Source organism: Monodelphis domestica, chromosome 6 (genome assembly GCF_027887165.1).
Source record: "Monodelphis domestica isolate mMonDom1 chromosome 6, mMonDom1.pri, whole genome shotgun sequence".
Classification (NCBI taxonomy): domain Eukaryota; kingdom Metazoa; phylum Chordata; class Mammalia; order Didelphimorphia; family Didelphidae; genus Monodelphis; species Monodelphis domestica.
In genome coordinates, this window is record NC_077232.1 from 159,892,002 (window position 1) to 159,915,446 (window position 23,445).

The window sequence follows — 23,445 nt, forward strand, 5'->3', positions numbered from 1 at the left end:
GGATTTATTGTTCTGATTATTATATTTTATTTCTGGTTTTTAGCTAGATGAATTGATAGGATCAATGTATAGATAAATGAGATAGATGAGCAGATAGGTAAATAGAGTTTTTTGTTTTGTTTTTCATTGTTTCATTTTTATTTTTTTTCTTTTTGGTTGCATCATTCTGAGTGTTTTGATGAAAGAAAGAAAGAAAGAAAGAAAGAAAGAAAGAAAGAAAGAAAGAAAGAAAGAAAGAAAGAAAGAAAGAAAGAAAGAAAGAAAGAAAGAAAGAAAGAAAGAAAGAAAGAAAGAAAGAAAGAAAGAAAGAAAGAAAGAAAGAAAGAAAGAAAGAAAGGAAGAAAGGAAGGAAGGAAGGAAGGAAGGAAGGAAGGAAGGAAGGAAGGAAGGAAGGAAGGAAGGAAGGAAGGAAGGAAGGAAGGAAGGAAGGAAGGAAGAAGCCACAACCAGAGAGACAGACAGACAGAGACAGAGACAAAGAGACAGAGAGACAAAGACAGAGACAAAGGCAGAGTCAGAGAGACTGGGGTGGGGAGGGCAATAGTTTTCTATGTATCCAATTGCTGTATACTCAGGATATTTCAGATGTTTCCAGGTAACTGTAGTTTATGGATTAAGGTTTTATCCAGAGAGCAAAGGTCAAAGTTAAAGGTTGTGTTTCTTGTATGAAAGTGTCCAGTTTTTTCTGTAAGGTTTACAATCTGTTGAAGCACATGACTTTCCAGAATTTCATTAACTTTCTAAGGAGTTCTACTAGTTTATCTAGATATGCCTTGTCACCCCATTCTTAATTTGTTTATCAGATTTGCTTTGCTTTTTTGTGCTTTTCCCTTCTAGAATCTGGTTGCTGTCGGTTTTTAATAAAGGTGGTGGTAGTTTGTGCCTTAGAGGGAAAGAATCAGAGCTACATTCCAGGTCCCTGTGGTCACTTCAACTAACTCTGTGACTTTGACTCTCCTCGGATGTTTGTCTGTCTCTCCATCTCAGAGTCATTGTCATTCTCATCTGCTTCCTCTGATTCATTTTCATTCTTATCAGAATGCAGATCATTCATTATAGACCTTAATGGACCTTGTTGTCTGGACTGGGATGGAGTAAAGCTGGAGCTGGAGCTGGAGCTTGACCTTGAACTAGCTGGACTAGGTGTTCGGACTCTCAATTTCCAGTCAAGATTCTCCAAAACTTCTGAAAGAACTGCAGGATGTCCTTCAGATTTGGAGGACATGTTTCACTAAATGTCAGAATCATTGGGATACATGATGTCATCAAAGGTGGGTAAAGATTGAAGACTGACAGACAAGAATCAGAGAGACTATAGATAGACAGACAGACATAAAGAGAAAGAGAGACAGAAAGACACAGATAGATAGATAGATAGATAGATAGATAGATAGATAGATAGATAGATAGATAGATAATATATTAAAGTTCAGGGTCTCTTGTTGCAAGACTGACCTTCTACTCTTCAGTGATTCTCAGCAAAATATATAGTGCTTAAAACATTAATTAACACTCTATAGCATGTAATTCCTTTATATCTACCCTATTTTGTAAGATTAAGTTTGAACATCATGGTATGCTTCTTCCTGAAATTTAAAAAAAGGTCAGAATCCAATTTATTAAAAGAAAATGAATATAGCATTTAATTTCTGACCTAAGATACTGTTGTTAATTAAATCAAAGACCTGTCCTTTGTCACTGCTAACTGAAGAAGCCTTATAACCATTCTCCAAAGGAACTGTGACATTGATGGATAAACTCAATTAAAGCCTGGGCATTATATAAGTTACACAGAGAATAGGACGGATCTTTACCAATCTACCTTTAAGACTTGCAATAAATATTTCAAAATGAAACATTCTTAAATTATGCTGAAAATGCATGTTCGTACGTCTAGATAGAAATATAAATCAATTACTCTAAATTTTCTCTGTTAGAAAGCAACATCTTTTTTCTTCTACTATTATAGCATCTTATAGATGCATTCAACAAGCTGAACTTGAAAAATGTCCATTCTGTTCCCCATTATAAAATACTTTAAAAATATCTTTTCAGTTTTAGGGAAGTACTAGTTTATCAAGTCAGAAGAATTTAATGTAGCATAGAAATAGGTTTATTTTGCTAAAATGTGAAGACTGTAGCACACACTCCTTTTTAATAGTCTCATGTGTAGAAATAGCCTAAGATATCAGTGCCTGAGGCAATATGATGCTTGAGAGTCTCTGAATTGAAGATGAACTCTCTTTGAACTTGGAGAGTATATTCAGCACCTATGTACTGGGGACAGAGATTTTTTTTTTTAATCTGGAAAATAAATGGATGATGAGAGCTCCTTTGGAGTCCCCTTCCTTCCAAAATGGATAGAGCCACTTCTCAGTGTGTCATACGCTAGTACTAATAGACAAGATCTTGGGAGAATATCTATCTGGAAGAAGTGAAAAGATCGGGCATGTGTATGTAAACACACACATATATACTTGTATATTTATATGTATGCATATATCTAATGTGGATATATATTTTGCTTGAGTGTCCATATGTGTGAGAGGTTTTTCTTTTATTTCACTCTTAATTGAACATGGAGAAGTTAGAGGGACACAGATAGAGAATCAGAGAAGGAAGATTTCTGCTTATTTAAAAAAAAACAGTTATCACTTTGAGAATGGTGGGATATGTCACTTTTTCCGACAGGCAATTTCAACATCTCCATCTCTCTATGCACTAGACTGCATTTTAAATCCTCCGTATCCGTGGTATGATGTAAAGTCTGAAAAATATTAACTTCAGTGTAATTAATATTGTTATTGGCATCTTCAAAATCAGCACAGTATTAACAATGGGTTATTTATTTAAAATGCAATATAAAAAGTAAATAATAGAGAACAGAGTTCAAGTCACCATATCTTTTGCTCTCCTTACTTATCACTTTCCCCCCCAAAACAATTTCTGTATATTGTGGTTCTCAGGAGGCTGGAGTGCTATAGTAATACACACTTGTTCTAACTGAAATCTCAAACACTACTAATGTCTCTCATGTAGGACCAAATAATCTTAAGGGTTATAATGTGGGGAAAACTCCTGGTATATCCTAGAAAATAGCCAATGGTCCTGGAAACCTTGGTGCCTGACCCAGCTGAATCTAATGCTTTAACTTTATGCTTCCAGGTGCCTTCTATCCATTACAACTATTACTTCTGCCAGGCTAATGATCCATCTTAACTGGAAATGAGGACTATAATTTTCTTTTAAAAGACCTCAGCTCTTAGTAAAAAGACTTTATATTGCCCTGATGTGTGCAATCCTCAGACAACACTAGCCTCTCCAATTCTAAAAAAAAAAGTAGGATCCTAAAAACAGTCCAAAAATTCTATTTAATATAGTTGAAGAAACTGAGGCTAAGTAGTTAAATGACTTACTCATTGTGTCATAGGAAATAAGTTCTAGGAACCAAATTTAGATCCAGGCATTCAGACTCAAAATCCTCTGCTATCTCCACTGTACCTTACTACACAAGGGGAAAGAAGATTTATTTACAAAGATTTTCTTTATAATCAACTCTCCTGAAATTATTATATATATATATATATGTATCCTGAATTATATAAAGACTCTCCCATACTGACATTTATCACAAAATTGGCAATTTTATTAGAATAACATTTTTCCAGTTTATAAAATGTCAGTTTTATTTTATAAAAGTAAAAAAAAAAGAATTATTTCACATAGAAACTTTGTATAAATTAAATTCAACTACAGTTTATTTTTTGTAGACAATATGACTTCATATCATCTTTATTGTATGTTTCCTTTTGTTCTTTCATCTTTCATAATATGTCTCAAGACTACCATATAAAAAGCCTAATTAATTAACCTTTCTTTTCCCAATTGCTTCATGCTTGAATAATGTCATAATATTGCATTACTCTTTTTCCCCTTATGACTTAGTAGATGCTCCCTTTCCTAATTTTCTGATCAGAATCAGAAGAAAGAAATAATATTGGCTATAATTTTCAAAGTTAAGCATAATTGTAATGTACATATAAATATATTTTCTTCAATATATGAAATTTACTATAATAATCATAATAATTACCCAGTACCAAGTGAAAAAGAGCTTTGTTCTGATGGATTATAGAACTAGTCAAAATCTCAACCACTATTTTCAATTAAATGAATAATTTATTTCTCTTTAAGTACTACTGATATGATATTCAAAATGATCTATAAAATAATCTCAAATATCATTTGATCTAATGGTAATTCAGTATCTTAAAAAAAGTTACCTTTAATAATAGGTTTTGAACCATTAGGCTCCAGTTGTTCATTCAATTTACTTTATTTCTTTTTTTAGTAGGAGGCAGAAGGTTGTGTGAACTCTTTTTTTTTTTTGTGATGAAATAAATCCTTTATTTTTCTTTGATTTTCTTCATCCCTTTCCCTCCCCACAACAGACCTACAAGTGAAGTGATTGGCCACTTGAAAAAGAAAGACAGCTTTTGGCTTGCTTTTCCCCTCAGACAATCCTATATGGTAAGTAGCTTTTTTTTTTTTTTTAGGTTTCCTATGAGTGATTGGGTCATAAGTGCCCTTCCCCTGCACCACTGACACATCCTTTACTAACTGTGTAGAAATGAGTATCAAGTATGAATGCTTGAGTCTGGGTCCATGGCTGATTTTTTTTTGTTCTGTCTCCTTTCCTTAGTACATGACTAAACATCAGTCTTTTTTTTTGCATTTATATTATTTATACGATATACATTATATAGTGCATATATTTATATATGTGTAGATTGACATATTCACACATACATACATAGATATGGTGGTGGTGTTTAGTCCTTTAATTCATATCCAAATCTTTGTGACCCCATTTGGAGTTTCCTTTGAAAAGACACAGGAGTGTCTTTTCATTTACTTCTCCAGTTCATTTTTTCTTTCTTTTTTTTTTTAAATTTTTAAACATTATTTTATTTGGTCGTTTCCATACATTATTCACTGGAAACAAAGATCATTTTCTTTTCCTCCCCTCCCCCCCACCTTTCCCTTTCCCATAGGTGACGCACAATTCCACTGGTTATCACGTGTGTTCTTGACTCGAACCCATTTCCCTGTTGTTGGAATTTGCATTATAGTGTTCATTTAGAGTCTCTCCTCAGTCTTATCCCCTCCAACCCTGTAGTCAAGCAGTTGCTTTTCATTGGTGTTTTTACTCCCACAGTTTATCCTCAGCTTGTGGGTAGTATTTTTTAGATCCCTGCAGATTGTTCAGGGACATTGCAATGACATTAATGGAGAAGTCCATTACCTTCAATTGTACCATAGTGTATTAGTCTCTGTGTACAATGTTTTTTTGGTTCTGCTCTTTTTGATCTGCATCACTTCCTGGAGGTTGTTCCAGTCTCCATGGAATTTCTCTACTTTATTATTCCTTTTAGCACAATAGTATTCCATCAACAACATATACCACAATTTGTTCAGCCATTCCCCAATTGACGGGCATCCTCTCGTTTTCCAATTTTTGGCCACCACAAAGAGTGCAGCTATGAATATTCTTGTAAAAGTCTTTTTCCTTATTATCTCTTTGGGGTACAAACCCAGCAGTGCTATAGCTGGATCAAAGGGCAGGCAGTCTTTTATCACCCTTTGGGCATAGTTCCAAATTGCCCTCCAGAATGGTTGGATCAATTCACAACTCCATCAGCAATGAATTAATGTCCCCACTTTGCCACATCCCCTCCAGCATTCATTACTTTCCATAGCTGTCATGTTAGCCAATCTGCTAGGTGTGAGGTGATACCTCAGAGTTGTTTTGATTTGCATCTCTCTGATTATAAGAGATGTAGAGAACTTTTTCATATGCTTATTAATAGTTTTGATTTCTTTGGATGAGAACTGCCTGTTCATGTCCCTTGCCCAATTATCAATTGGAGAATGGCTTGATTTTTTTGTACAATTGATTTAGTTCTTTATAAATTTGAGTAATTAAAGCTTTGTCAGAGGTTTTTATGAAGATTGTTTCCAAATTTGTTGCTACCCTTCTGATTTTGGTTACATTGGTTTTGTTTGTACAAAAACTTTTTAATTTGATGTAATCCAGATTATTTATTTTGCATTTTGTAACTCTTTCTAATTCTTGCTTGGTTTTGAAGTCTTTCCCTTCCCAAAGGTCTGACATGTATACTATTCTGTGTTCCCCTAATTTTCTTATAGTTTCCTTCTTTATGTTCAAGTCATTCACCCATTTTGAATTTATCTTGGTGTAGGGTGTGATGTGTTGATCTAAACCTAATCTTTCCCACACTGTCCTCCAATTTTCCCAGCAGTTTTTATGAAATAGTGGATTTTTGTCCCAAAAGCTGGGATATTTGGGTTTGTCATATACTGTCTTGATGAGGTTGCTTGCCCCCAGTCTATTCCACTGATCCTCCTTTCTGTCTCTTAGCCAGTACCAAATTGTTTTGATGACTACTGCTTTAAAATATAGTCTGAGATCTGGGACTGCAAGACCCCCTTCCTTTGTATTTTTTTCATTATTTCCTTGGATATCTTTGATCTTTTGTTCTTCCAAATGAACTTTGTTATGGTTTTTTCTAAATCAGTAAAAAAAATTTTTGGAAGTTCCATGGATATGGCACTAAATAGATAGATGAGTTTGGGTAGGATGGTCATTTTTATTATATTGGCTCGTCCTACCCATGAGCAGTTAATTTTCTTCCAATTGTTCAAGTCTAGTTTTCGTTGTGTGGAAAGTGTTTTGTAGTTGTGTTCATATAGATCCTGTGTTTCTCTCGGGAGAGAGATTCCTAAGTATTTTATTTAGTCTAAGGTAATTTTGAATGGGATTTCTCTTTCTAGTTCTTGCTGCTGAGCTGTGTTGGAATTATATAGAAATGCTGATGACTTATGTGGGTTTATTTTGTATCCTGCAACTTTGCTAAAGTTGTTGATTATTTCGATTAGCTTTTTGGTTGAATCTCTAGGATTCTTTAAGTAGACCATCATGTCATCTGCAAAGAGTGATAATTTGGTCTCCTCCTTGCCTATTTTAATGCCTTCAATTTCTTTTTCTTCTCTAATTGCTACTGCTAGTATTTCTAATACAATGTCAAATAATAGAGGTGATAATGGGCATCCTTGTTTCACTCCTGATCTTAATGGGAATGGATTTAGTTTATCCCCATTGCAGATGATATTAGTTGATGGTTTTAGATATATACTGTTTATTAATTTTAGGAATGTCCCTTCTATTCCTATGCTTTCTAGTGTTTTTAGTAGGAATAGGTGTTGTATTTTATCAAAGGCTTTTTCTGCATCTGTTGAGATAATCATGTGGTTCTTGTTGGTTTGCTTGTTGATGTGGACAATTATGTGGATAGTTTTCCTAATGTTGAACCAGCCCTGCATCCCTGGTATAAATCCTACTTGATCGTGGTGGATGACCCTTCTGATCACTTGCTGGAGTCTTTTTGCTAATATCCTATTTAAAATTTTTGCATCTATATTAATTAGGGAGATTGGTCTATAATTTTCTTTCCCTGTTTTTGATCTGCCTGGTTTTGGAATCAGTACCATGTTTGTGTCATAAAAGGAGTTTGGTAGAACTCCCTCTTTGCTTATTATGTCAAATAGTTTGTATAGTATTGGGATTAACTGTTCTCTGAATGTTTCATAGAATTCACTGGTGAATCCGTCAGGCCCTGGGGATTTTTTCGTAGGAAGTTCTTTGATGGCCTGTTGGATTTCTTTTTCTGATATGGGGTTATTTAAGAAAACTATTTCTTCTTCTGTTAGTCTAGGCAATTTATATTTTTGTAAATATTCATCCATATCACCTAGGTTGGTTTATTTATTGCCATATAGTTGGGCAAAGTAGTTTTTAATGATTGCCTTAATTTCCTCTTCATTGGAGGTGAGATCCCCTTTTCATTCTTGATGCTGTTAATTTGCCTTTCTTCTTTCCTTTTTAAAATTAGATTAACCAGTACTTTGTCTATTTTGTCTGTTTTTTCAAAGTACCAGCTTCTAGTCTTGTTTATTAGCTCAATAGTTCTGTCACTTTCGATTTTATTAATTTCTCCCTTAATTTTTAGGATCTCTAGTATGGTTTTCTTCTGGGGGTTTTTAATTTGTTCGTTCTCAAGTTTTTTGATTTGCATTTCCAATTCATTGATCTCTGTCCTCCCTAATTTGTTAATATATGCACTCAGGGATATGAATTTTCCTCTAAGTACTGCCTTAGTTGCATCCCATAAGGTTTGAAAGGATGTTTCACCATTGTCATTTTCTTCAATGAAATTAATAATTGTTTCTATGATTTCTTCTCTAACTATCCGATTTTGGAGTATCATGTTATTTAATTTCCAATTAATTTTTGATTTGGCTCTCCATGTACCCTTGCCGATCAATATTTTTATTGCCTTGTGATCTGAAAAGGCTGCATTTATTTTTTCTGCTTTTCTGCATTTGAGTGCCATGTTTCTATGACCTAGTGTATGATCTATTTTTGTGAATGTGCTGTGTGGTGCTGAAAAGAAGGTGTATTCTTTTTTGTCCCTATTTATTTTTCTCCATATGTCTATTAACTCTAATTTTTCTAAGATTTCATTCACTTCTTTTACCTCTTTCTTATTTATTTTTTGGTTTGATTTATCTAAATTTTATAGTGGTTGGTTCAAGTCTCACACTAATATGGTTTTACTGTCTATTTCCTCCTTCAATTCTCCTAGTTTCTCTATTAAATATTTGGATGCTATACCATTTGGTGCATACATGTTGATTAGTGATATTTTCTCATTGTCTATACTCCCTTTTAGCAGAATATATTTACCTTCCCTATCCCTTTTGATCAGGTCTATTTTTGCTTTGGCTTTGTCAGATATCATGATTGCAACTCCTGCCTTCTTTCTATCAGTTGAGGCCCAAAAGGTCTTACTCCAACCTTTAATTCTAACCTTGTGAGTGTCAACCCGTTTCATATGTGTTTCTTGAAGACAACATATGGTAGGGTTTTGCATTCTAATCCAATCTGCTATTTGTCTACGTTTTATGGGTGAGTTCATCCCATTCACGTTCAAAGTTATGATTGTCATTTGTAGATTCACTGGCATTTTGATATCTTCCCCTAGTTCTGACCTTTCTTCTTTAGCTTTCTCCTTTTGAACCAGTGATTTACTTTAGGTCAGTCCTCCGAGACCCCTCCCTTGAGATGCTTCCCTTTCTAGCACCTCCCTTTTTATGCTCCCTTCCCCTCCCTCCTCTCTTTCCCTCCCTTTTTATACTCCCTCCTCCCTTGCCCTCCTTAATTTTCCTTTCTTTCTTGCCCTAATGCATAAGATAGAATTCAGGATCCCACTGGATCTAGATGTTCTTCCCTCTCAGATTTGATTTCACTGAGAGTAAGGTTTAAGTAATTCCACTTCACACTCTCTTCCTTTCCTTCTCATATGAGAGTTCTTCCCCTCCCCTTCCCATGTGAATCTTTATATGGGAAAGATTATTCTATTGAGTCCCCCCCCCCCATTTCTTGAAGTTAATCTTAGTACTATCAACGGTTCCCCCCTCCCTTTTCCTTTCTTTGCCCCCACTTTCCCCAAATCTTCTTAATGCCCCAATCTTTCCCTATGCATGTTTCTTCTAACTACTCTTATGATGCTACAATTTATGAGAGTTACACAAAACATTTTCCCCACATATTAATATATATAATTTGATGTAAATGTAGTCCTTATAGAAGCGATTTTGACTTAAAGAAAAAGATAAAATTTATCTCCTTTTCCTTTTCTTTCATATTTACCTTTTCATGTTTCTCTTGCTTTCTGTGCTTGGATATCGAACTTTCCACAGAGCTCTGGTCTTTTCTTAGCAAATGCTTGGAAATCTTCTATTTTGTTGAATTCCCATACTTTCCTCTGGAAGTATATAGTCAGTTTTGCTGGGTAGTTGATTCTTGGTTGGAGACCCAGCTCTCTTGCCTTTCTAAATATCGTGTTCCATGCTTTGTGGTCTCTTAGTGTGTTAGCCGCTAAGTCGTGTGTGATCCTTATGGGAGCCCCCTTATATCTGAAGCTCCTCTTCTTGGCTTCTTGTAGGATTTTCTCCTTTTCTTGGAAGCTCTTTAATTTGGCAATTGCATTCCTAGGGGTTGTCTTTTGGGGATTTAGTATAGAAGGTGTTCTATGAACCCTTTCTATTTCTACTTTGCCCCCTTGCTCCAGAATGTGGGGGCAATTTTCTTTTATAATCTCCTGTAGAATAATATCGAGTTTATTGTTTATCTCTGGTTTTTCTGGGAGACCAATAATTCGGAGGTTTTCTCTTCTCCCTCTGTTTTCGAGATCGGTGACCTTCTCAGTGAGATATTTTATGTTTTCTTCTAATTCATTAATTTTTTGGGTTTGCTTTATTGATTCTTGCTGTTTTATCATCTTGCTTTCTTTGAGTTGCTTGATTCTGGTCGTTAGGGACTGGTTTTGCTTTTCAGCTTTGTCTGCCCTTCTATTGGATGCTTTGAGTTCTTTTTCCAATTGAGCAGTCTTTTCTGTCAGACTGCTAATCTCTTTCTCCCATTTTTCTTTCCAGGTTTCCATCTTTTGGATAAGTTCGAATTTGAGATCTTCCAGAGTTTGTTGATAGTTTCCATTTTGGGAGTCATGTTCTGATTTTTTTTGGATTTCCTCCTCATTCTCCTCTTTTCCTTGGGTACTTCCACCATAAAATTTTTCAATAGTCACTTTTTTTCCCTTTCTTCCTGGAGGCTTGATTTTGGGCCATGTGAGCCATCCCTTTGGTGGTTTTATTCCCCTTTCCTTTTTGGTCTGGAGTCTGGGTTATATGGGCGGTTTTTCTGTGAATTTAGGTTGTTTCAGACTAGTTCTTCCCAGCCTCAGAGGTTTCTTAGATCTCTGGGTCCCTGATTACAGCCACACTGCCCAGGTGTTCAGCTCCGCCCAGATAATCAGCGTGTGGTCCGCCCCTGGTTTTAGCTCCGCGGAGATGTTCTGCGCAGCTGCCCCAAGTACAGCTCCACTGACCCCTGTAATCAGCGCTGAATTCTCCAGTGAAACAGCCCTGAGACGTTTTTTCCTGGCAGTCCCCAGATCCCAAGGATCCTAGAGTGCCCCCCCCCCAGACAGAGACGTTCCCAACTCACTCGCTGTCCCGGTGAGCGCTCAGGTAGCTCACTCTGGTTTGGTGGGGGAGGTGGGGTGGGGGAAGGGCGGCTCAGTTCACTTTACTGTGCAAGCTTTTCCTCCTTCTTATTATAGTGTGGAAATGTTCAAGCCCCATGTACCGTCGCCTCTGTGGAGTACTGGGAGTACTGGGGTGTCCTTCTGTTCCTCCAAAGGTGATTTTTATGCTCCTTTGATGTAGTCTATTTCGTTCGGTGCCGGGGAGAGGAAGCGTGTGGCATCTAGATTACAGCCATGATTACCTGGAAGTCTCTGTGTGAACTCTTAATTTCATGGATATAGAAAATTCTTTAAGTATAAACTCCATTCACTAATGCAAATCAGACCCTCATCTGAAGCTAAGTATTAAAGCATTGCTTGAGGTAATGAGGAGGGATATCTTCTCCAAAGCAACAAATCTCAACCATTTATTAAGCACCTACTAGATGCCAGACCTTGTGCTAAGAAATGGGATTAGAATAAGAGGCAAAAGAAAGACAGTCTCTGCTCTCAATGAGCTCACAATCTAATTGGTGAGACTACATGCAAACAAATATATCCAAAATAAACTGTATCAAGGAGAGATCAGAAGTAATAAATCCAAGAAAGGTACTAGAGTATTTGAAAAATTGTAAACAATGTCTAAGCTTACATACTTCAAAGAGAATAGACAAATAAGGCAATCATCTGGATAATTTAGAATAAAACCACTGCGACTCATTCCACATTTCTTGTTCTACTGGTAGCCACACATAGTCATAGCCTCCTAGTTCAAAATAAAACCCTCTCATTTATGAAAAAAAAGCTTCTAAAAATCCTGTGGCATATGAGATTAATTTTACCCCAAGAACACACTTCATGAAGAAGAGACTCAGTCTTATTCAGAATTACATATAAATATACATATAAAAGAATATACATATAAAAGAATAAACATGAATCCCCTTTTGAAGGATTTAGGTATGGAAGGATATGGGTGGGAATTATATATCAGATCAGAAGTCATACAGTGGAAGGAATAACCAAACTCATGAGATTACAGATAAACCAACATTACTTAGATATTTTACAGATGAAACAAAATTTCTAATGTGGTCTAACAAGCTAGGAAAACTTTGAGTAAGTGCTTAGTGATTAATATAAATCTGTGAGGAGAAGATTTTTTTAGATAAGTTTAGAGAAGTTCTTTGCCAAAAGTTTAACCAATATGTTATGAATTATTATTTTCTTTTTTTAGACAAAACTCACACAAAAAAGTAATCACTGAAGTATAGAACACTTTTGTTTAAGTAGAATACTCATATTGATAAAATTATGTATTCATGAAGTATTTAAATTAAAATTCAATTAAATAGATGTTAAGAAACTACTATGGATGAGGCGATAACAAAAATGAAACAACCCCTAGTCTCAAGGAGTTATATTCTACCAGAAGTATGGTTGCTATTTAGGTCAGGGTTACCAAATGTGCCAAGACCAAATGAATGCACTGACAAATATCCTATTGCCCAAATAAGGAACCTCATTCTTCATACACAATAGATAGATCCTCTGATGCTCTCTGCCTCAAAAGTATATCTTTCATTCTTCTTCCAAGTGCTTGCCTTAGCAAAACAATGATGGTGAACTTTTTGGAGATTTAGTGCCCAAACTGCACCCTCACACTTCTTGTTAGCCATCTCCTTATCCCAGCCAGGGGAGGGAGGAAGCACTTTCATTGGGGTGCTGGGCAGAAGGGTGGGTCATGTGAGAAATTAACTCAGGCTTGGTGGATAAGCAGAGGGGAGCAGCCCCATCCATCATGCATACCATAGGTTCACCAACATGACCTTATAGAATAGCCTCCTAGTTCAAAATAAAACCCTCTCATTTATGAAAAAAAAGCTTCTAAAAATCCTGTGGCATATGAGATTAATTTTACCCCAAGAATACACTTCATGAAGAAGAGACTCAGTCTTATTCAGAATTATATGCCAAGAGTCTAGGATCAATATTATTCACATTGAAGATGACTAAAGAATATTTTTTAAAAAACAGAATGGAAAAAATAATTCATACCCAAAGATAATTCAGGGGAGAGAATTATTTCTTCATATTTAATGCTTTTCACTTTTTTAAGGTTACAGTTTGTTTCCCAGACAAATAGATTATTATCTATCCCCCATGCCTGAGATGTGGATGTTCCCCAAGGCTCTCTGTCCAGAAACCTCTTCTTTGTCTTCACTTTCTTTTTTGGCAATTTTATTCATTCCTATGGGTTGAATTATATTATGTGGAAAATTAATATTGAATTATGACATTATTATGAAATCATTTCCTTTTAAGCACCCCAATTTTAGGCTGAAACAGCTTGTTTCCAAAATATGAGACTATCCCCAAGGTCCCTCCTAAGTCTCAGTTATCAATTAGGTTGGGAACCTTCCTTCTTTTGTTAAGACCTTCAAAGGAATAAGGACAGGGCTGACCAGCCATGGTGAATGATTGACCAAGTTGAAAAACTAAGTGTGATCAACCATGCTGAATTCATCTAAAGTATGGTGGTCCAGTCACATGAATGTGCTGGTATCTTCCAGGACTAGCAAGACCTCCTGTGATGAAGTAATGAGGGAGGAATTAAATCCTTTACGTTCCCCTCATCCCTCAAAATATCCATCAGTTAGCACTGTCGATCTATCAGGCCAGTGAGAAAGAGGAAACAACTCCCTTTATAAGCAAGAGTCAGGACTCACTTGCTCTTTTTTAACTTAAGAAGATAGTGAAAGAATCAATTTCTGTTAGAAGACATGCATCTGTTAATAAACTATGTGATATCTTGGAGAAATAGTTTCATATTCTTCATTGGTTAAAATCCTATTGCCTCAGCTAACTGCCTGTTGTAGAGCTCCATTTCTCTACCCTATTGAATTTAAAACTTAGCTTGTTTAAATATCCTTAAATATACCTTTCTCCAAATTTCACTGTTTGGCTGAGAGTGCTACCACCTATCAGGCACAATTGAATATTCCAACCATGTAATTATTTCTGACTCTTTTTTTCTCACCAACCAGAGTCCAATTTTTGTTGGTTCTTTTTTCCCCAATATTTTGGCTCTGACTATATTTCAGGTTTTTACTGTAACAACTGTATCACCTTTAAATTGTTCCACCTTTCTGTCATCTCTTGCCTTTTTTTAATCTCTCTTCCAAAAGTTGTCAAATTTAAATTCCTATGGCACAGTCATAATTTCATTTAATAGAAAGAATATAAGATATGAAGTTGGATAAACTAGGCTAAAGTTCTAGCTTTATCATTTACAACTTGAATTATATTAGTCTAGTTATTAAACTCTCGAGTCTTATTTTACTCATTTCTACAATATTTTTTATTATTCATCCTCCACAATTTCTTCTATTCCAAAATCCTGTGATGTTATCAAATTGAAATCTCCTTTTGGAATTAAATTTTTTTTTACATTGTCCTTCTTATGTTTCCAGTTTTTTATACTTTATTTTCTTTGTGGATGTCACAATCCAGTTAACAAAACACTTGTTAGTGATCCTTACACTTGACATTCCACTTACCAATTTATGCCTTTTTCCTAGATGTATCCCATTCCTGGAATGTTTTGCCTCTTTAGTTCCATCTATTGGCTTCCTTCAACACAGCTTAAAACCATTTGCCTATGTGGAGGGGGGTGCTTATTGTGCCATCCTCACAGCTAGAGACTTCTAGTGTACTTACACTGCACACAAACACATTTTTTTATAATATAGAAAAACATGATATAGATTTAGATGTCATTCAATTGTTTCAATCATGTCCAATTGTTTCTGATCCCATTTTCAGTTTTCTTGGCAAATAATACTGAATTAGTATGCCATTTTCTTCTCCAGCCTATTTTATAGTTAAAAAATCGAGACAAACAGGGTTTAGTGACTTAATTATCTGAGGCTGGATTTGAACTCACTTCTTCCTGACTTGGACTTGATGCTTTAGCTGCTGTGCCATCTAGCTGCTTTATCTATCTATGTATCTATATATCTACCTACCTACCTACCTACCTACCTACCTACCTACCTACCTACCTACCTACCTACCTACCTACCTACCTGTCTGTCTGAATGTCTGTCTCTCCATCCATCCATCTAATGTACATAGTTTTTTACCTGTTGTCTCCTCCATTATAGGACAGTGGAGTCATATAGCAGATAGAGATCAGAAATCAGAAAGATTGAACTACCAGAGTTCAATTCCAGTCTCAGACACTTATTAGCTTTGTGCCCATAAGAAAAACACTGAACCCTATTTGACTCAGTTCTTCAATCATAAAAGTGTGCTGGAGAAAGAAATAGCAAATAACTACAGTATCTTTGTCATGAACCTCTAAAGTGTTGGACACAACTAACTTGACTGAATAACAAAAAAAAAAGCAACAACCCCTGTTAGAATGTGAGGTTTTGAATGAGACTATTTTTTTTTTATTGAAGGAGGGACTATTTTTTACCTTTCATTGTAACCCTCATACTTAGCACAATGCCTGACAATTGGCAAACACTTAATAAGTGCTTGTTGATTATAATCCCCTTGATTTGAAAATAAATCTTCAATATTTTTCTATCATGTTTTCCTGAATGCTATATATTCTAAATTATTGGATTCCCTATTTCTTTCTCTTTAATTCATACCCACTCTTCTCCATTTGTCATAGATGTGTATTTCTTCATTCCTTCTCCATTTTTTAATTTAAATCCCTCTTGATCAAACACAGCAGTTTTTTAAGCAAACATCATCTCATCCCTTAATTTATTTACTACATCTTTGATCCAAGTTCTTGTCCTTTTCTGTATTTGAAGCCATTGTCCAGAAATAATTGTAACTGACATCCATATGGTAGTTTAAAACTTACCAAACCCTTTATATAGGTTTTTTTCTTGAGTTTCTCAAAGAAATCTGTGAAACATCTACTAGAAGTTTTATAATACATATTTTATAGACAAAAAATTAGGGTCAGAGCAGTTACATGACTGGTTCATGATCCTATAACTAATAATTGTCATAGTCAAGATCCAAAGTCTGGTCTTCAATTTGATTCAATCCCACGACTACTTATTAAACATCTACTATGTCTAAGGCACAAACTTCCTGAATCCTGGTTTAGCAGACTACCATAATGTCCCCTCTATAGAAAATTAATTTCCTACTGCACACAAACTGTACACTTTTTATGAAATAACCCAATTCTCTCATTGAATCACTAATGATGATGTTCAACTCATCAACTGTCACTTTCTCTAAGTTTGCTAATCACTTTATTATTTCACAGCACAGCTGACCAGCAGTATCAGCCAGTAGCACTGTCAGATTAAGTGAGCAAGACTGGAGATGTCTCACATCCCAAGGGTATCACATGCTAGGCAGCCATAGCTTTAGGCTACCTGTCTGGGTATCATGATACCTAAACTATTGCCTGAGGCTAAAAAGGACCAAAATCACTTCCAGCTTTAGAAATTAAAAAAAAAAAAGCAAGCAGAATACATATAATACTAAGGGTGGATGTGAAAAAGATACATAATCCAATAAAATAAACCTCAGATACCTTTGTCTACTTGCATGTGTCTTCTGGGCAAAAACTTTTGTCACCATCAATACCAAAGAGAAAAGTCAACAAAATAAGTGAAGGATAGTATAAAGAAAAATTTAAGATAACAAACCACTCCAAAACAAAACTATATACTGGAAGCCAAGCTCAGAAATTAGTTCTTGATCCCATTTCTAAAACCTGCTGTGATGGGAAAACTAGGCTTTTCTGAAAGCAATCTTCAGTTCCATTTTTGAGAACTAAAAACATAACTGCCTAAATGGTTCTTTTAATTTACTTGTATGGAACATAAAAAGTGGTAAAGCCAAATATATGAAAATTAATGTTTTTACAAAAGCTAGAGAAAGCTATAAATTAAAAGATTATTAAATTTAGTTAATATAATAAAATAAAAGTCAATTATATAGGACTTTATTTTACCCAGTGGCATGGTAGAAACAGTGAAATCTACAGATAAAATTAAAAAAAAACAATGGGGTTTATATTTGCTTGTTTGTTTTTTAACTATCTGTGTGGCACAGTTCATAGAGTGCTGGACATGGAATTAGGAATGCCTGAGTTCTAACCTCAGACACCTAATAGTGAATGAGCCTGAACAATAATCATTTAGCAAGGCCTGACTCAGTTTATTTGCCTGTAATGCCCTGGGGCAGGAGGTATAGATGAAATAATTCTTGGTCCCCAACACTTTCTTTAGACCTTCTCTTCTCTGTTATTTAATAGATTCTCCTCATTAGATTAAACTTATCTACTCATGGCACATAATTCACAGATTCTTGGATTTGATTTACTAGTCTCCAGTTCATTCTTGTTCCATTCTCAAAAATTCAATGCTTGGCTCATAGTCTTTCAATCTGAAAATGCTCTCATGCTTCATTCTCGCTAATCATAATCTTTAGTCAGTCAACAAGCATTCATTGAGCATTTACTGTATACTGGGCACTGTGCTAAGTACTACAAATACATATACAAACAGAAAGGCAATACATTACTTCATGGAGCTTATATTTTCATGTAAGCCTATAACAATATAAGAAGATGCTTTAAAAGGTATACGATATGAGACTGTCAGGAGTCCAGAGTGAACAGCCTGATCAGGACTGAGACATGAATGACTTGGAGACTTTCTTTAAGTTGAAATTTTATAAAGAGCCATCTAATTAAAGGGAGAGGCCCAAGAGTGAAAAAATACTTCCAATATGTGAATTCCAGGGTTGGAATGAACATCCAGGGTGAAGTGGTTTCTGGGTCATGGTAGACAGTGTCTAGAGTGGAGCTTGGAGCCTTTCTTCAGTTGTCCTTTCTTATTCCTTATAAACCTTTCTTTAATCCTTTTATTCCCTCAACCTCTTCCTGATCTCCCACTCTGTCATCTTGCTCTGGACTGGCTTTCTTCTTCATAATCTTAATCTTCCAATTCACAAAATGATGGAATTTCAAAAACAAACAAAACTACAGCAGTCTCCTAAGCCAAACCATACATCTACCTGATTATCCTCTTTACCCACAGTCTGACAAAGTGTCACTCTGCCTTTCCTTAGAGACCTTCTGTGAAGATGACCACAGCATTTTTCTCACAGCAAGTAACTCATTTCATTTTTTGAAAGTTCAGCTAGTTAGGAAATTTTCCCTGACATCAAGCCTAAATATTTGGGTTTGTTTGTTGATTTTGCAATTTGCTAGCATAACTCACAGTTCTGTCCTTGGAAAAGTGAGGTAACAGAGTAAGTCTAATTCCTCTTTCAGATGACATAATTACATACTCGATATCAACTACCCCAAATTTCTTCCTGTTTTCTCTTTTCCATAAATAACCATTTCAATTTCCTTCAACCAATGTCCTTACGTGTATACTCTAGAGACCTTTGTCTCCTTAGAGATGTCTTTACCAATTTATGTTACCCAGAAATGAATCCAGACATATTTTGACCAGGGCAATGTACATTCTAAGATATGCATCTCCTCATTCAGCCCAAGATCACATTAGCTTTTGGGCCACTGGTTCATTTTGCTAATTAAAATTGAGTTTATAGTCTCAGATTCCAAGATCTTTTTCAAATTGTTACCAAATCTACTCTGCCTATCTTGTACTTGTGAAGTTACAATTTAAAATTTAAATGTAAGACTTTGCAGTTATTTCTATTCAATTACATCTTATTAGATTTAACACAGTGCTCTAGCCTGTCAATGCCTTTTTGGATGCTAAAGCTGTCATATAATGTTCTAACTATCTTCCCTATTTTTGTACTATTTGCAAATGTGACTATTCTATTCTGTCTGTTAATTTATCCAAGTGATTAATAAAAAAATGTTAAGCAGTTGCAAATGCACATATACCTTCACTCTTCCAATTCTCAGTGTTGGATCACCCTGTCATTATTCTTCTCTGCTCATACATACCACAATTTTATGACTTTTGTTATGTGTTCCATTAGTAGAAATCACATAACTATTCTGAATGATTCCCCTCCACAGGCATTTAAATTCATCTATTTGGATCCTAATCACAGTACAATAAAATATATATTCTTTGTTGAGTTATTATCTCAGTTCTATCAGCAAATGATCCAGAATTCCTCCTCTCCTCAAATCCTCAAAACTTCTCCCAACCTTTCCTTATTTAGCAATTGACAAAATCACTCCTACTCTGCTGAGAAAACAAAAGCCATTCTTAATTCAAACTCCTTGACATATTCAATTTATTTTCTACTTCAATCCTTCCTTCTCAGAAAGATGTGCTCTTTATTCTATGCCTTCTAATCCCTTCTAGGCATATTTCTTGCAATAATTGCCTTTCTCTTTAGCTCCAACTTCTCTTCATCAACTGGTTTTTACATACTGCCTACAAATATGTTTAGGTCTAGCTCATCCTTATTTTCTCTTTTATTTTCTTCACTCATTCATCTCCTCAAGCTATTACCCCATAGATTTCATCTTCTTCACTCATAAATTCCTAGAATTGTCTTTCTTGTTTCCTAAAATTTTTTATCACTCTTCAACTTAAATAACAGTCTGATTTTTTACCCTCTACTACTTAACTAAAGATGTTGTCTATCAGTTTAATAACTCTATACCCTACTAAATTGGTTGATGTATTTTAAGTCTTCATCTATTTTGGCCTATATTTTAGCATCTTTGATGTTGATCACAGTTTCCTCTTGGACATTCCTTTTTCTTTATTTTCAAGATGTTACTCTCTCCCATTTCTTCTCCCACTTTTCTTACCTCTCCTTCTCAGTGACTTTTGATGATTCATCATACCAAACCCTGTTTCCTTAGCTTTAATTTTTCCCAAAGAAGTATTTAGACCTAATTTCTTCTCACAATGTACTCTTTCTGCACATGTGATTGCGCAAGCTTTCATAGATTCAATTATCATCTTGATGCAATTAATCTCCAACAAATATCAATGGTTCTCTATTACCTATAAAATAGAGATTATTAATTATATAGTGGTAGTAAGCTCGTTTGGCATTCTGGTGAAGCTTATAGATCTGTTCATAGATCCATAAATATGTTATTTTTTCTACATGAAATAAAATGCATAAGACCATGAAGGAAATCAATTATATTGAATAGAAATATCAAAATATTTTTAAAGTTCATGAAGGTAAAGAACCTCTGATTCTGGGTATAGAATAAACAAGGTAAACCCCAAATCTGGCTGCTATTTTATTTTCAGATCTTATTTCAGTTTAGTCCCTTTGATATATTGGCCTGTTTTCTGTTCCCTAAAGCTATCACTCCTTATTTTCACTTAAGCCCTTATCCTTGCCTGAAATGCAATACTTTTTATCTATAATTCTCAGAAATATCATCTTGTTTCCAGGAACAACTTGGGTATTACCTCCTCCATAAAGTCTATCCTGATCCCCCGATTGTTTGTGCTCTTTGGATCCTGATTTCCTTTAAAAACTTGAGCTCTAAGGGACTTCAGGGATCAAGGAGTAAATTCCCCCATTTTACACATGATGAAACTGAGGCACAGGGAAGTGAACAGTCATGTGTAAAGTTACACAGTGAGTGTTAAAGCTGGGATCCCAACCCAGGACCTTTGACTCCAGATTCTGATCTTTCTTCTGTTCTTTGTGATTTCCCAGATTATTTGACTACATATTTTGCACCTGCCTTCCAGAACATTGTAAACTCCTTGAGGGCAAGCACAGTTTTATTTATTTTTTTATTCAAATCCCTAGTAACTAGTCCATTGCTTAAGAGAGTCTAGGTACTTACTAAATGTTTGCTTGATTGATTATTGACTGCCTCATAGAAGACACCATTGTTCAGTGATCAGTGATCATTTAAATTTAATCTTGTTAGACAGGAAGCTGCTCTTTGAAAGTGCCATCTAATTATTTATCCCAGGTATATGTTTGGCAAAAGCTGTAGAATGGCTAAGCCAAAGAAATTGGCAGTCAAGATTTTGGAAAATCCTAAACTATATGGATTTGTAAACAATCAGAAACAGTAAATCAGATTTCCACTGATATGTTATATCTGTCATCTATAAAAAGGATTATAAATGTCTGAAATATAAATGCTTTTAGCTTACAGAAAGTTTCACAAGAAACTTGCAATCTATTTCCATATGAAAAGACATGGAAATAGGTTTGCACCATGACTGTCTGGAGGACTTAAAAATTCATAAGGACATTCCAGAAAAGCATGCATAATTCAAATTAACATAATCAGTGCTTGCAGTGGTAAATATTCAATTTTGCTTTAAAGCATTTTTAATTATTAAATTTGGCAAAAATCAAACACCACAAAAATGTTTTCTATTTTTAAAAATAAAATATAGTCAGTGGATTATTGTTATTACTATTAGGAACTTTTCCTTTTAACTCTGTTAGCATAAGCAGAGTAGGATATGCAGTTATTTTTTAATGTCATATTATTCTAGTCTGTGGTGCATGGGATTTGATTCCACTCAACAGATAATTTATTAACTGCCTGAGATCAGTGTGGTATAGCAGAAAGTGCATGGGTTTTGATTCATAAGACAAGACTGAATTCCAGCCCTGCTTCTTCCTACTTACTCCTTGATCAAATGTTTTCACCTTGCTGGGTCTCACATTTATAGGTTGGATGATATATTAATATGGATTGAATAAGGATTAAGACTATTTAAAAAGAACATCAATGAGACTGAGACGGTTTAGTGAAAGACACTGATTCCAAGTCATACATAGATTAGTTTTAGATATTAGAAACATTTACTCTGGAGTGGTGTCAGAAAGTATTTGATTGTTTGTTTGTTTTCCCCAAAATTTTGGAAATGTTGGCATGAGAAAGAAGGTTTAGACATTCTATTTAGGCCTAAAGAGAAGAGTTAGGAATAAGACAAAAGTTACAGAATTGCAATGAAACCAAGTTAGACTTATTGGCAAGCAAAAAGAAAAGAAAAGCAAAACTTCCTCACAATTAAATGGCAACCAAGTAGGGATGTAGTGGTTTTCTCCTCAGGGGAGAGAAAAAAAAAACCTATTCTGATATATTATTCTGGGATTTTATTCAGTTGTGGGTTAGACAAACTGACCAGTGATGTCTCATCTAACTAAAAATTCTATGATTACTTATCTATTATTTGTTCAAAATTAATTAATTGCTGATGTTTTATAGATCTCTTCTATTTTTCTTTTTAAAAATTTTTAAGGAAAATTCGACATGTTTGACTCATATTGAGCTTATACTCTACTAATATTCTTATATTTTACTTCTTAGAAACTATCTAGACACACTTTCCTTTTTTATATTAGTGAGACTTCTTTGTCTTTCCACAACTCTATGGAACAAACACCTTGGCATTTTGAGGTAGACTTGGGTAAGAGATTTTCCCTATGATGCCATGATTTGTCTTTACCCATAAACAGAATATAAATTTTTATACCATATGATGATTACTTCAAGTTATTCTCATGTCCCATTTGAGTGGATGGGCGACAGGAAGCAAATAGTGAAACTCCCCAACTGTTCAAGCAAGCAATAGTTCCCTCCACTCTGAAAAACTGCAGTGAGGCCCCACTACTAATTCAAATCAGAAGTGAAACCATAAGGCTTCCACAAGCTAGAAGTAAAACCCTGAGCATCACAAGAAGTTTAGAATAGATATTTTTCCCACCTAGAAACAGAACCCAACTTTAATACACAGTGAAAAGTTAATAAATAATAATAAACTGAAAAAAGGGGAAAAAATTTAAAAGATCCAAATTATTAAAAGTTGTTATGGTGATTGAGAGCTTCATGGCACAAACATAGAAGAGAACAATGTCAAAAAGGCTACAAGTGAAATCTCAAACAAAAATGTTAATTGTAGTCAGACTCAAAAAAGAATTTCTGGAAGTGATTAAAAAAAAGATTTTAAAAATCAAATAAGAGATTTAGAAGAAAAATTGGGGGAAAATGAGAGTAATGCAAGAAAATATTCAAATGAGAGTCAACATCTTACACAAACAGGAACAAAAGAAATGGGAAAAGATGAACAAAAATTTACCAAAAAGAACCACTCCTTAAAAGGTATAATTGCCTAAATGGAAAAAGTGGTTAAAAATTTAATAGGGAAAATAAATCTCTAAAAATTAGAATTGATAAAATGGAAAAGACAGAATTTAATTGAAGAAAATAATTCCTTTAAAATTAGAATTGGGTAAATAGGAACTAATAATTTCTTGATATACCAAGGAACAAACAAAATCAGAA

The 23,445-nt window shown here is 34.8% G+C and overlaps 1 pseudogene; it reads right to left on the minus strand.

Moving 5' to 3' along the window:
* Nucleotides 1-359: 359 nt before the first annotated feature.
* Nucleotides 360-3,150, minus strand: LOC130455196 (protein AF-9-like; annotated as a pseudogene).
* Nucleotides 3,151-23,445: the final 20,295 nt, after the last annotated feature.